The 13,087-nt window shown below is 36.5% G+C and overlaps 1 long non-coding RNA gene across 1 annotated transcript; it reads left to right on the top strand.

Annotated features, from left to right (window-relative positions):
• The first annotated feature begins 8,360 nt into the window (after positions 1-8,360).
• LOC125324090 lies at positions 8,361-12,838 on the top strand. The gene is made up of 2 exons (XR_007202796.1): positions 8,361-9,911; positions 12,671-12,838. It is a non-coding gene; the product is annotated as an uncharacterized LOC125324090 (long non-coding RNA).
• Positions 12,839-13,087: the final 249 nt, after the last annotated feature.

The following is a 13,087-nucleotide window of genomic DNA, read 5'->3' as shown; positions in this document are numbered from 1 at the left end:
AACCTGTTTCTTAAAAAACCATATCTTTATTGTCTCTTTTAACCTTGTTATGGAATTCAAAGTAACACCATCCAAAATTATTTATGTTACAGTTAGACCTCACTATGGTACCTATTACTGAAAAAGGAATAGTGCTCCAGCTTACAGATTTGTCAAGATAAGTCTGTGCTCAAGACCTTAAACACTTAGTACATGCTAGTGTCTAAGTGAAACGAGCTGTTAAAGGACCCCCAAATTTTGACCTAGAGAATAAACAACAAAAATTTGCTTTGTGTACCAGAGAAAACCAATAATAATTCCATTGAATTAACTGCATGCTGTAAAGAGAAAAAAAAATACATATTTCTGTTAAAATTCTGTTGTAGCATTAGACTATTTTTGTTCTGAGAAATTTTAGACTGAACTTGTACTGTAGTACTTTGAGCAAGCATTTTTAGAACATATTTGTGTTCTAAAGTGTACCTCATTTTGAATACCTATGATTCTAGGAAAATAAGTATATAAATAATAAATCAATAAATCAAGGAGTTGCTAAAAGGATGTAGATAAAAGCATTTTCCACTTCTAACCACATGTAAACGAATTGCTACCACTGACGCCTGCTGAAAAGAAAATAAACAATACATGATGAATTAAAGTACATATAACTGCACTTCAGGGATGAATTTCACCAAAATACTCTGTCTTCTAGACCTCAGTATGGAGGTTAGTCTATACAGACAGAATCTTCTATCTGCAAAGCTCTTAACAAGCAGGTATAGTTTTAAGCACTTGTCTCTTAAGCTTGTGCAAAATGAGATCATTCAGAAGGTTATAGTTTGATAATAAATAGTGGCTTTACATTGTAAAAGCAACCCATCTTCAGAAGTATCAGGTCTCCTATGTAAGACAAGATAGAAAAAAAAAGAATCTTATTTTTAGCGGAGTTGCAATTAATCTTTTCAAGACGATGGCAGGATTTTTTTTTTCCTGAAATAAAACTTCTTGAACCAAATAAAAATAACCTGAGTCTGAAACTGAGATCACAAGTAGAAAATGTCAGCTCAGATGTTTCCGGTATGAGAAAGTATAGGAAATACAATCTAGCTGGTAATTTCACATTCTATACATGTGTGTGTGTGTGTGTGTGTAAAATATATAGATATAGTGATAAAAACTCTGTCAAAGGTAATGGCATTTGATTAAAATACTTGACATATTAAACTCTGCTGACAAATTCAAACACAAATTATTTAAATGGGATTCTATATCTTCATATGTATAAATGCACATCTTCAAGTGTATGGATTTGGTACAAATGAGCGAATGCCATAGACCTCTTTTCTCAGTCTGTGGGTCATATGTATGTGGGATGAAGTACAGAGTGGTGATTGTTCTAAGATCAAGTGAAAGGCATTACAAAGCCTTGTTGTTGAAATTTATGCTTTATTTTTAAAATACCAAGTTGTCAACTTGCCTTTGCCTTTTTCTTCTTAAGAACAGCATTATTTACCCTTCCGTAATTATGTGTACTTCTTGTATTTTTAAGAGCCTCATAGTAATAGTTACTGAGAGAAACAGAAATGTATTTACTATGCCAAATATTTATTCCATGCTACCATTACTCCTACTTGTAAATCTGGTGTGTACTGACCTTATTCATTGTGTCCAGGACATTATGTAAGGGAAAAATATGCATAATGTTGTTGTGGACAGTACATCCCACACTTAAACAGAATGAAAGTACTCTTTAAGACATTTTCTACAATCTAACAAGAGATACAGACCAGATGGCAAACATTCAGCACACTGTGTTTGCAAATTTCAATGTGCCCTTTAAAATCTTTCTGGATGCTGATGGGCTTTTTACTTTCTATGCACTTTAAAGCATCATTCAGGATGTGTATCTGATCTTTTCTCTTTGATTTTGCTTTTAGTAACCAAGTAGAATGACCAGAAACTTTTGGAAAACAGTGACAAAGGTGATGGTAAGAAAGTGGGGGTTTTAAATTCAGTTTTATATTATAGTATTCGTAGAATTAAAATGTTGGAAAATTAATTTTGAATCTTAATTCAGTGGAAAAATGGAATCTACTGATTAATAGCTTTTCAAATATTGACCTCATATCAAACACAGTATGAAAGAAGACCTGATGTCATTTATAATGTTGTTAAAGGTTATATTGTTTGACTTGGATTTTTTTACAATATATATACTTATATATACATATGCATATATGTAAGGTGAATGATAGTAAGACATTTAGTAAATTTATGGCAGTTAGAGAAAATAATTTCACTTCTGATTTTTAGGAAGGTCCTTTTATCACTGTTTTACGGATTTTGTGGCAAAAGATTATACATCTCTACAAGAAGGCAGAGAGCACACATCTGAATGGGATTTGAATTGATTTGATTTGATTTTGTTTTGTTTCTCTTTCTCAAGAACTATTTTCATATTTTGAATGATGGTTCCTATATGTTCCCCGTCCTGGAAACTGTAATGTGTGTTAAATGCAAATTTAGCAATTTAAAGTAAACAAAGACTGAAGCCCTCTGGTACCACTAGATGTCATCCTGTAGTCATTGAGGATGTATGGAAAGGGGCAGACTACTACTAACTCATACAGGCTGCGTGAAAATTGGTAGAAAATTGCAAATGGGTGCACCACAACAAATACTTTCGGTTTCAAGTAGTAATAAAAACATCTCATACAACTTTTAAAGGTATCAGTGTAAGGACAGGACATAAGATATATGTGAATATTGTTTTTGTAACAGCATATATGTAATTGCTAGCTTATTAATTCAGACTAGCAGTAAATGCACACTTAAAATGATCTGTGGGAAATTTAATAATATTAAAAATGGGGACAGACTACAAAGGCATTGTGACTGCAATGTAGTTATACAGTCTAAGGTTTCTTCTGCAGTGCCACCATTTGTATCCAATCTTGATTTACTGCTGCAGATGGGTTTCGCTTAAAACCCTGGAGATTAATAACTCCAAAGTCTGATGATGTTCAACACTCATTTCCAGTTAGTAATTTTGCAAATGTTCCCCATGTTTAGAATGAGGCTAACTCCTGGAACCAATTATACATAACCTTTACTGTGCTTGAAATCCAGTATCAGATCCAAAATTTGCTGCCTCAGTGTATCTCTACCAAGAGTACTGCAGCCCCTGGGGCTTTTTTTGACAAAGCCCATTCAGTTTGCTATTTGCTATGATGGCTTTTTAATGAGAGAAAATATCCATAAGAAGCTGCTTTTTCCAGTGCTTCAGTTCTGCAGACAATGCCCAAAGGCTCGTCTTGTTAGTAATGGCCCCAATTCTGATCACTTCTCTACAGGCATAGAGCTCTTGCTGATTCACCTTTGTAAATTAAAGCAAATTTAGTTTTTTAATTTCTCTCATGACTTTTGATAAAAATTCAAATTTCACTTATCTATGAGTCTTGTTTAGACCTGTTTTTAGTTTACTTCATTTAAAAAATTCTTACTTCTTACTTTCATTAAATTTCCTGTTGGTAATGGTACCAGCAGGGAGTGGAGAGTCTTCAGATCTGTTCTTGGTGGAAAATCTCAATTTGTGGCACTAGTCTCTTTGAGATCCAGGAGGCTGTCAAAGTTTGTAGGCAGCTTTTTTAGTGAATGCCTGAGTAGTCAAACCCATCACTACAGGAAGAAGCTTTCTATCCTCTATGCTTTTAATATTTGTCATTAGAATATGTGAGCAGAAGATATGAAAATATATGTAATTTTGAGTTTAATTCTTTTCAGGATTAACCTAATAAATTTTTATTCAAATAGAGGTATAATAAATGTAGTTTATTATTTCACCACTCACACTCACTTCCTCTGCACTGGATAGTATAATAGAATAAACTTAATATATTATATAATATACTGGGACATATATATATATATATGTATATATATACACACACACAAGTGTATTTCATATAGCCTTTCATATGTAAGTCTGTCTGCTACCACTTTAGGTCTGCCTGAAGTAGTTTGCTTTTCTTTCTTTCTTTCTTTCTTTCTGGTTTGTTTGTTTGTTTGTTTGGGGGTTTTTTTGCATACACTGAGTATGATGTGGCATTCTTTATAAAGATCCAATATAAATAAGGCTTGAATCAGAGTCATTAAACTTTCCTGAGATAATGAGGATGCTTCCAAGAGGTTTTGGTATTTTGTGCTATGCCCTTTCTTGTTTATGCTGGCTTCAGCTGATATAAGCATGACCACAGAGAGAGTTTACATCAGGCTCAAGTTTAAGTAGAAAAGATGGATTGAAACTTGGAGAAAAACATTTATCAGCTTAGCTAAGTATGTCTCTGTTGACCTAGTCAGTAGGTCTCAGTAGTCTTCACTGTCTGTGGCATGATTTTCTGGCTAGACAGAAAAGCTGAAGAAACAATGAAAAACACAAGGCTGCTTAGTGTAATAAAAATGGAGAACAGAAAATTAGCTGTCTAAAATTGCTGTTCGAATGAGTACTTCCAGTCTGTGAAGGAGTTGGAGATACCTGGAGAGAGGAGACAGACACCTGGGATCCCAGAGCAACAAGTTAAGATGGGAAGGGTGAGAGTCGTGTAACCTATTTTCATATGTCATGGGCACCTGATTTAACCTCAGCATCTTATGATCAGTGCAGAGAAAACACTTCTGTGGAGTAATTTCACCAACTGTATTAGCAAGAGAGGAGCTATGCTTTAGAAGTGCTTGTTTCTCTCAATAGCACAGGGAGACTGGGTAAATAACTCAAAAGCATATTAGTACAACTGAATCCTAACATGACCATAATGTACATGACCTGTGTTATGGATATCATAATATAGTGATGGGGCTCTCACTTGCAGCTCAAATCAAAGTGGGGGGGAAAGAACCTCCTTAGCCCTCCTTCCTGTAGAAATTCCTCAAGCTTTGCTTGCAAAACATTTTAAAACTGATTGGTGTTTGGACCAAATCAATAAATCAGTCAGGGAGTTTTTAGCTGCTTTATTGATATCTCTCTACATCTGCAACTATGTAATATATAGTTATCTCAACCCCATTACGGTTGTGTTTTCCTTCCATTTAATGTAAAGTTCATTGGCTGAAGCCCAAAGTTATGAACAGTCCCATGAAGTTTTGCTAGATGAGAGTATCTAATCTGAAGTGTTTTCAGGTATCAGATTTCTCACAGATGCACTCCTTGTATGACAGGCAGTTGTGGGGTTTCTTTTTCTGAACAGTATTAAAATTAAGTATTTCTATGTGACCACTATGAGCATCTGTCCTGGGGTGAAGTGGAAGATAAGATAGAGGAGAATCACCAGGACAGCGTCATGAACTAGTCTCAGAGCTATGGGATACAGTTTAAGCAACATTTTCATATTATAATACACTGAAAAGTTGCAATATGAAGTTTGTTAAATTGATGGAGCTGGACAGGTAACAAAAGTTAACCAAGGAAGTGCCATGCTGTTTTTTTAACAAATAGTGCATTGCTGCTTTAACATGAGGTGTATCTCTGTGGTTCCATTTTTTTGCAAAGGACAGGCAAAGGCTGACCTCATTTTATTGGTAGCTGGTGACAGAAGACAAACCTGTTACGTTCCACAGGAATTAATGTCATGATTGTGGTGAAGTCAAAGAAGAGGAATTTGGGAGAGTTTGCTCATTAGTGATCTTTCTGGGCAACATTTCAGTGTTCCTTCTTTTCCTTCTATATGCTTCATCTCATCTATTTTAATTTTATTCAGACAGTATAGAAAACAAAAATTTGTCTTTGTTTCTGAAATTGTTCTTCATAAATATGGTTTGCTATGCCTGTGCTTATGTCGTTGTTACAAGGAAGTTTTGTAATATTTATGAAATTCTAATTTGTGAAGGGAAGGTTGTTGAGGAATTATTAAAAATACGTCAAAGTTATTCTTCTGACTTCTCTTGAACTTATTTATTCATTGAATAAACCTGAGGTGAGATCTGGGACCTCCGAAATATTTACATAAAAGAATAGAGAGATATTGATATTCAGTTCTATAAATGGGTTTGGAGTTTATATGAACCAGTTATTTTTTGACTAGGTTTTGTCATTTGTGGATTCTCTCAAACGTACAGATCAAAGTATTTGTGGAGTAACCTAGTTTTCCATATATTCTTGTCATGTATCCAGGAAAAAAATCCGGGTAGAATAAAAGGACATGCACTAGCTAGGATTAAATAAAAAAGCAGGTAATCAGTAATAACAAAAAAAGAGTGACTAAACAGCCAGATGGTTTTTTCTAAAGTCCCTCCAGCTTCTGTCCATGACCTGAGGACAGTAGTGGAAGAACTTCTTCCCACAGTCTCCCTGTAAATAAATGTTCTACTAGTTTTGATGGAGAGAGATCTCAAAGTAAGGGGATACTGCTCCTCACTGGGAAGCTAATCCCTTTTTCTTTTGGATGAGGTGTTGTCCTAGAGGTGACTAGTCTTGTCTATGTCCTTGGCAGCATAGTGGAGGCCTTCTCTGGGCACTCAAGTGCTACTTGTAACTTCAAACTCTGGCCATCCTTTGCCTTGCCTTTCTAGTTTACTACAATCAACCGCTGGTAACTCCCTTATATTCAGGAGGAAAAATGTGTAGTGGGGAGCTGGTGAGGAGCTTTCCTACCATCCTAATAAAACTTCACGTGTAAATCTCATTCTACACCTATCTCAGTTCTACCTCTGATGATTTGAGATGATTTGTGATCAGTAATCTGATTGTCCAGGAGTACTGCATAGATTACGAACTGCATTCAAGTGCAGTGTTTGTCCATGTTTTCTTTGTCCCATCAGCTTTAGGTCTTCCCAGGGTATGAAAGGCCTGTGATGTGCTGCTGTGCCCACTTACTGCTACTCTGACTCAGTGCTGCTGCCTGGAGCACTCCATTATCCCTACAACCTACCCCAAAAATGCAGATCAGCAAATGCAAAATGGTTCTTTTCCGTATTTTTTTTTCTATGTTTTTATGTACTCTCTGAAGGAATGTAGAGAATATTTCCTTTGTAGTTTGAGCACAGTGATTTGGCTGATCCTATGAGTGGCAAGATATACAATGCTTATGTGTGTGGAATCAGATGGAAAGCAAGCACTCTGGCTGCCCTTCACCTTTAATGTACGTAGAGGTGGGCTGCCCATTCCTTTCAGTTGCTTTCTTCCAGAAAGAAAATGTTTTGAAGAAAATATTTGTACAATATTTTGGCCTGTTGGAGATGAATGGTCCCTTCATTGAGATTTCAGCTTCTTGAGTTAAAGTGTTTTTCTCAGGCCTGAATAAACCTAAAGTCTTTATAGTAATCAGTGTTCACAGGAAGCTACTTCCTAAAATGTAATGGTTAACTGGCTTCTATTATCAGTACAGGAAGCTAGTTAAAATCCCTTACTAATGTACTTTATTATTTCTCACCATATTTCTCTTCTGACATTTCAATAATCCACAATCATGTCTTTTGCTTTAATGATTGTTGAAGTTTATTTAGAAGTTTGAAGATAAATTGCTTTGTTATGTGTCTTCATATATCTGTATGAAAAAATATCAAATTCCCTTGTTTGCAGCTCAAATTCTATCTTGATGGCCATCTCTTGCTCTATGTGACACCCCCTATTTTTGTTGTGAATGGTAGAAGTAAACCTGAATGCAGGTAAAGGCTTGAAACTCACACTACTATAAAAAAGTGTTTGTTAATCTTGAGTTTGGAGAGACTTACATTTATCTGTGTGTCAGCTGGCAGTGTAAGCCAAACTAATCGCACAAAACAGTTGTTTATGTCTAGTTAGGTTCTTAGACTGCCCTCACCACTGAAACATCTGTATTCCTGCTAAAATATATTAGGTACACTAAACTGCCCATCCCATGTTTTCACTTGTTTCTTTCCGTGTTTGCATCAGGACATTTTTCTGTTTCCTTCCCTCTCCTGGTTAGATTATTTATTTGTCTGTATCTGAAGAGCTTTTTTTCCTCTTTTTTGTCAGCCTATTGCTTAATAGAGAAGTTGCAACTCCTACTAATATTAGCAGTGAAGGACTTCTGCATCAAATTTTGCTCCCTGTTTGACTAGCAAGCAATTCTTCTGGTTTTTGTTTTTTTTTTTTTGTCTTATAGACCACTACAGCCATATGTGACAAGCCAGCCCTGTCTTTCAGCTACAGAAGTATTAATATTTTCTTCAGGTACTCAGGTTCTGCTTCAGTACTTTGTTATCTTCTGTTGAGAATTATTTATTTTACTTGTTCTGCAATGTTTTATTGATTTGTCTTGCTTAAAATGGTTATATTGTTCTATTCTGTTTAATTCCCAACTATGTCACTATGATCTGGAGACTAATAGTTTTTTTTATCTACCAGTTGTTTTCTGAAGGGTAAACTGTCCCTAAAAGAGTTTTAGTTATGATGCCTTGGCGATTTGTTATTTTCTGCAAATTTTTTTATATCCCAACCTATCATAGATGCAGCACTAGTAAAAAGCAAGCAATGCAGAAGCATTTGGTGGATGATCTGGAGGCCATCCTTCTGAAAGAAATGTAGAAGAATAGTTTGAGATGCCTAAGTGTATTCTTCAGTTTCTAGAAGGATTTACTTAGACCTCATGGAGAAAGAAAATCTGCTTAATATGAAAGAATTGTGGGAAAAACATGACAAAATAAAGTAAGCCTCAATTTTTAGCAGTATATATGTGGGAGGGAAGCACAAAATACTCAAAAATCTTGGCCTCCCACATTCTGTAGAGGAGAAATATGGGGGTAATATTTGCCAAAAAGAGATCTGGTTTTGGTTAAAGAAATCTTAGACCTAATGTGGATTCTAGGGATTATCCAACAGAAGTAGCATAAAGTGCATCAGCTTTGAGTATTAATTGAATTGTATGTTTTCTCAGTATCACTGAAATGTGTAGTTCAAGAGATTCTTTGGACTTCTCTTAGGTAGTTAAACTCAGGCTTCTGAAGTTAAACTTCTGAAATTTTGGGGAAAAAACCCCCAAAGAATTATCTGGTTATTTCACTTTCTTGTGAAGCCTAAATTTTATTTACTTCTTAAAAATGTGTTACATGAAATAGCACATGAGAAATACTACTAAACACATTCATGAAAAAACCCAAATCATTACTCTGGGAAAAATATAAGATGTAGAATTGTGCTGCAGACTAGATTCTCCTCAGATTACTTTTACTGTCCTAAAATGAGTGTTCAGTCATCTTCTCTCAATGATTGATGTTGATTAACTACAGAGGAACCAAAACCAACCAGCTCGGACTGTATACCTAACTTCATGTCTGATTTAGGGGAGACAAATCTGCTCTGAGGTACTGTTCATTTACTGTGCTGACTCCGTCTTTGGAGATACTCTGGAGCTGTCTCTAGACATGGTGCTGGGCAGCCTGCTCTAGGTCACCTTGTTTGAGCAGAAGGATTGGATGAGATGACCTCCAGAGGTTCTTCTGAATCTCAGCTGTTGTCTGATTCTGTGACACCCATTAAAAAAAAAAGACATCGTAAGTAGAAAGTAGCAATATGTTAATTTGTAAAGAGAAAGGTGACCTAATAAAATGAATAATGTGATGTAGTTTTCCTACAAATTTCTTTAGGCAGTACTATTTCTGGCTTTCTCTGCTAAGCAATCTTTGTGCTGTTGTTATGCTTTTGATTACTGGAAGTGGGGATCCTCAGGAACTAACTGAATATAGGTCTGCTTAAATTAGTCGGGTAATGAAAAGGAAGGAAACTTATGTGGCTGTCAGTGGTGACTGATGCTTACCTTTAACTCAGTGAGCACCTCATTCTGTTGAGGTTGCTCCTACCCTGAAAGGCAGTACTTTAGAGGATGAGGTGTGTTTAAGGTACTTTCTTAGCTTGTTTCCCTTTCCTTTTTTAGGAAGAGATGCCTTATGAGGAAGCTTTCTGCAGGGCTCTTGCTATTGTAGGTTCAGTTTCCTCTGTATCCCTTCTCTTGATTTCTGCATTGTGCAGTAAAACATTTCCCTGTTGCCTATGGATTCCCTGTCTAATCTCCCATCACTATTTTTGTTTCTCTAAAAAAATTGCATTCTACTTACGAGGACTAAGGAGTCTCAGGTAGTTCTTTTAACTTAGAGGGGTTTTCATCTAAATAATTTGTGTTAGTAGAAAGGCGTTGGACACCAGTTTGTACTGAGATTATCAGACATTCACTGCAGGTTTTGGTTGAGATGGATTTCCTAAGAAGTTGCATAGGCTCTGAATACAAAAGGAAAGGCTTTAGATTTGTTAGTTTGCTCTTTGGCACTATGAACATATGGTTTAAGTAAGTCACATATGATGGGTGATGTTCCAGTATGGTGCTTTGTAGTCAGACTGAAGGTGGCAGATTTTATATTCAGTCCAAACATGCTATAGTTCAAACTTTTTCTGTAATTCCAACTGCTGACTTACTGGTAATAGCAGGAGTAGCATTTGGAGATTTTTTTCACAGAGAATGTTTTCCAACAGATACGATTTAAAAATAGAAATCCTTCTGCTGCTTCCAAAACCAAACCAAAACAAAAGTATTTTTATAATTTTAGTGCCAAAATATACAAAAAGTTTGTATGCTAGTATGGGCAAAACTGACTCTAAAGCAATAAAACCGTTTTTTTTCCCCCAAATTTCCTGTTTCCACCTGCACTTGTTACTATAAATATTTCTTATCTATATTATTCTGCCCTTTCAACAGTCAATAAAAAAGCAAAACAAATCTTTCCTAACACTCCCCAGTAAACTCTGTGCTTAGAGAACTGTTCTAAACATCACTGCTTAAAAATAAGTCCTTTTTAAGTACTTTCATCTATCACTGGCAAGCAATGTCTTTTCAGATGCAAGTGACTGGAACACCAATTTAACTGAGCCCTCTTCATTATTGTTCACCACATCTTAAATAATGGAAAGTAGAAAGCAGATTCCTCTTCCCCACATCCGTGAAAGTAAAACCAGAAAATGTAAATTATGTCAAATAAGCTGTTTTGCATATATCCTCTTTTTCTTTACATTGAAAATGGCATGTGTTTGATACTTCATGGAGATTAAAATCTTGAATTTCAAAACTCGGCCTCTGACCCCCTGTGGAGATGTTCCTCAAGCACAGATTTGTGTCTGAATCTAAACACCTTATCCCTTCTCTCTTCTTCTCCTGTGCAGTTGCACACAAATTATTCATACCAATGCTGTGACTGTCTGAGAGGTGTATGTGTACAGTTTGGTTATGGGACTGGAAAGGCTCTTCATGAAAAAATTAGTTGGACTGTAACTTACATCTGGGATACATATATGGTTTATTTCTGGGGCATCTTGTCCTGAGGCTTCCAGGGAGACAAAACTGGGAAAGACTGCTTCTTCCTAGCCTGGTCGTTCCCAGATGGAGGACTCCAGGCAGGTACCTACTTTTAAACTATTGGGATGCTTATATATGTTTAGCCACTTCTTTCTCCTCATCAGTTCAAGTCCTAGAGATCCACAGATAAGGTAATAAGGAGTTTAGGCTCCTGTCAGTAAAATCTGCAGAAGCACTAATGATGTGAGTGTTGGCTTACAATGTCTTAATTGCAGTAAGGTGTAACCAGTCAGAACTTGTACTGAACCATGGAAATGGCTCTGGGGGGATGACAGAAGCCAGTGTCTTATAGGAAATACAGCTGCAATCTGGGCATGTGCAGTGGAGGAATCCTCCCCCTAGCCCACAGAAAACCAAACACGGGAGCAAGGGACGGTGCAGAATTGGATGAAAAGAGTAGAACTCCCTCTGCCCGTCCTCTCCCATCGCCCACCATGAGTTAACCCTGACGCAGAGATAGGTGGCACTGTGTTCTTGGGGATGGCGGACCAGGGCTTCACATCCAGTAGTGCTTGACGCTGTTTCCAAGGACAGAGCTGCCCTTCTGGGGGAGCTAGCCCTTAGGCAGGTGTTCTGTTTTTCTTGGAGAAAATACTTTTTGCTTCTAGTTTGCATGTTTAATGTTCTTAGTTTACGAAGACTGCCGTGTTTCACCTCAGAGTGCTTCATTTCACTTGAAAATTATTAATTTGTATGGGGCGGGGGGAACCTGGTAAAGACATGTTCTCTTCAGGTTTGTTAATAGCCACAGGGACTTATTTAGGCTTGAGAAAATTGAGAGAGGTTGAAGGCCAGTGACTAACCATCTCATGGTCTAGGAACTGAAGTCAGCCATCATCAAACTGAAAACAGATTGCAAAGGCTGGGTTTGCTTGAAACAGCAAGTGTAATTTACTCTTGGACTGCATTTATACTTTGCTGTGGCAAATTATCCATGTTTAATTTATATAATCTTTCTCAAAAATGTGCTTTAATTCACTGCAACTTGCTGTTTTGCACGAGGAAAATTCCACAATCTTTCCTGTGTTGGAGGCTGTATTAGATTATGAAAACAGTTTATTCTGGCCTTAAAAGCAAATAATCCATTTTCAGCTCATTTTTATCTTAGTTTTTGAGCAAGTTGCATACCACTCCGGGGGTGCAGCAGCAAAGCCAATAAGGTGATTTACTCCATTTCCAGAGGTCTTATTTGGCACTTTCCTACAGACTTGTGCTTGCTACTGTCTCCATTTGACCCAACTGTAGTGAGAGCCATGTTCTGGGGCTTTGGATTCAGAATAGTCCAAACGTGATTCTAAAGTTATCACTGTTTTTTCTGTCATTTTTTTTTTTAGATAGCGTTGTGCCTGCCTAAGTCCAATGGGCCTGCTGATGTTCTTGATGTGGCTGTATAACTAACTTCCCCATATTTGATCTGCACCTCACGTCATTTGAAGAAATGGGATGCCAATACTTTTCTTTGTACAAAGGAAAAATAAGAAATATAAAATAACTGAAGTGGACATGCCTTTTAGTATGTTTCCTTCATTAAAATTACAACTTTAAAAAAAAGCAAAAAATGTTTCTTGAAGACAATATATACAACAAGACAGCATATGAAGAATCAAAATGAAAGACACCCCGGTTTTAGTTCACTAATAAAGCATGCAAAACTATTACAGAAAAGACTATAACATTCCAAATGTTCCTGGAGGTTTGTGACTGTGGTGGGGATATTTTGGCAGGATTATAAAATAGACAACTAAACTGAA

The sequence above is a fragment of the Corvus hawaiiensis genome, chromosome 3, assembly GCF_020740725.1.
Source record: "Corvus hawaiiensis isolate bCorHaw1 chromosome 3, bCorHaw1.pri.cur, whole genome shotgun sequence".
Classification (NCBI taxonomy): domain Eukaryota; kingdom Metazoa; phylum Chordata; class Aves; order Passeriformes; family Corvidae; genus Corvus; species Corvus hawaiiensis.
This window is presented reverse-complemented; position numbering and strand designations above follow the sequence as displayed.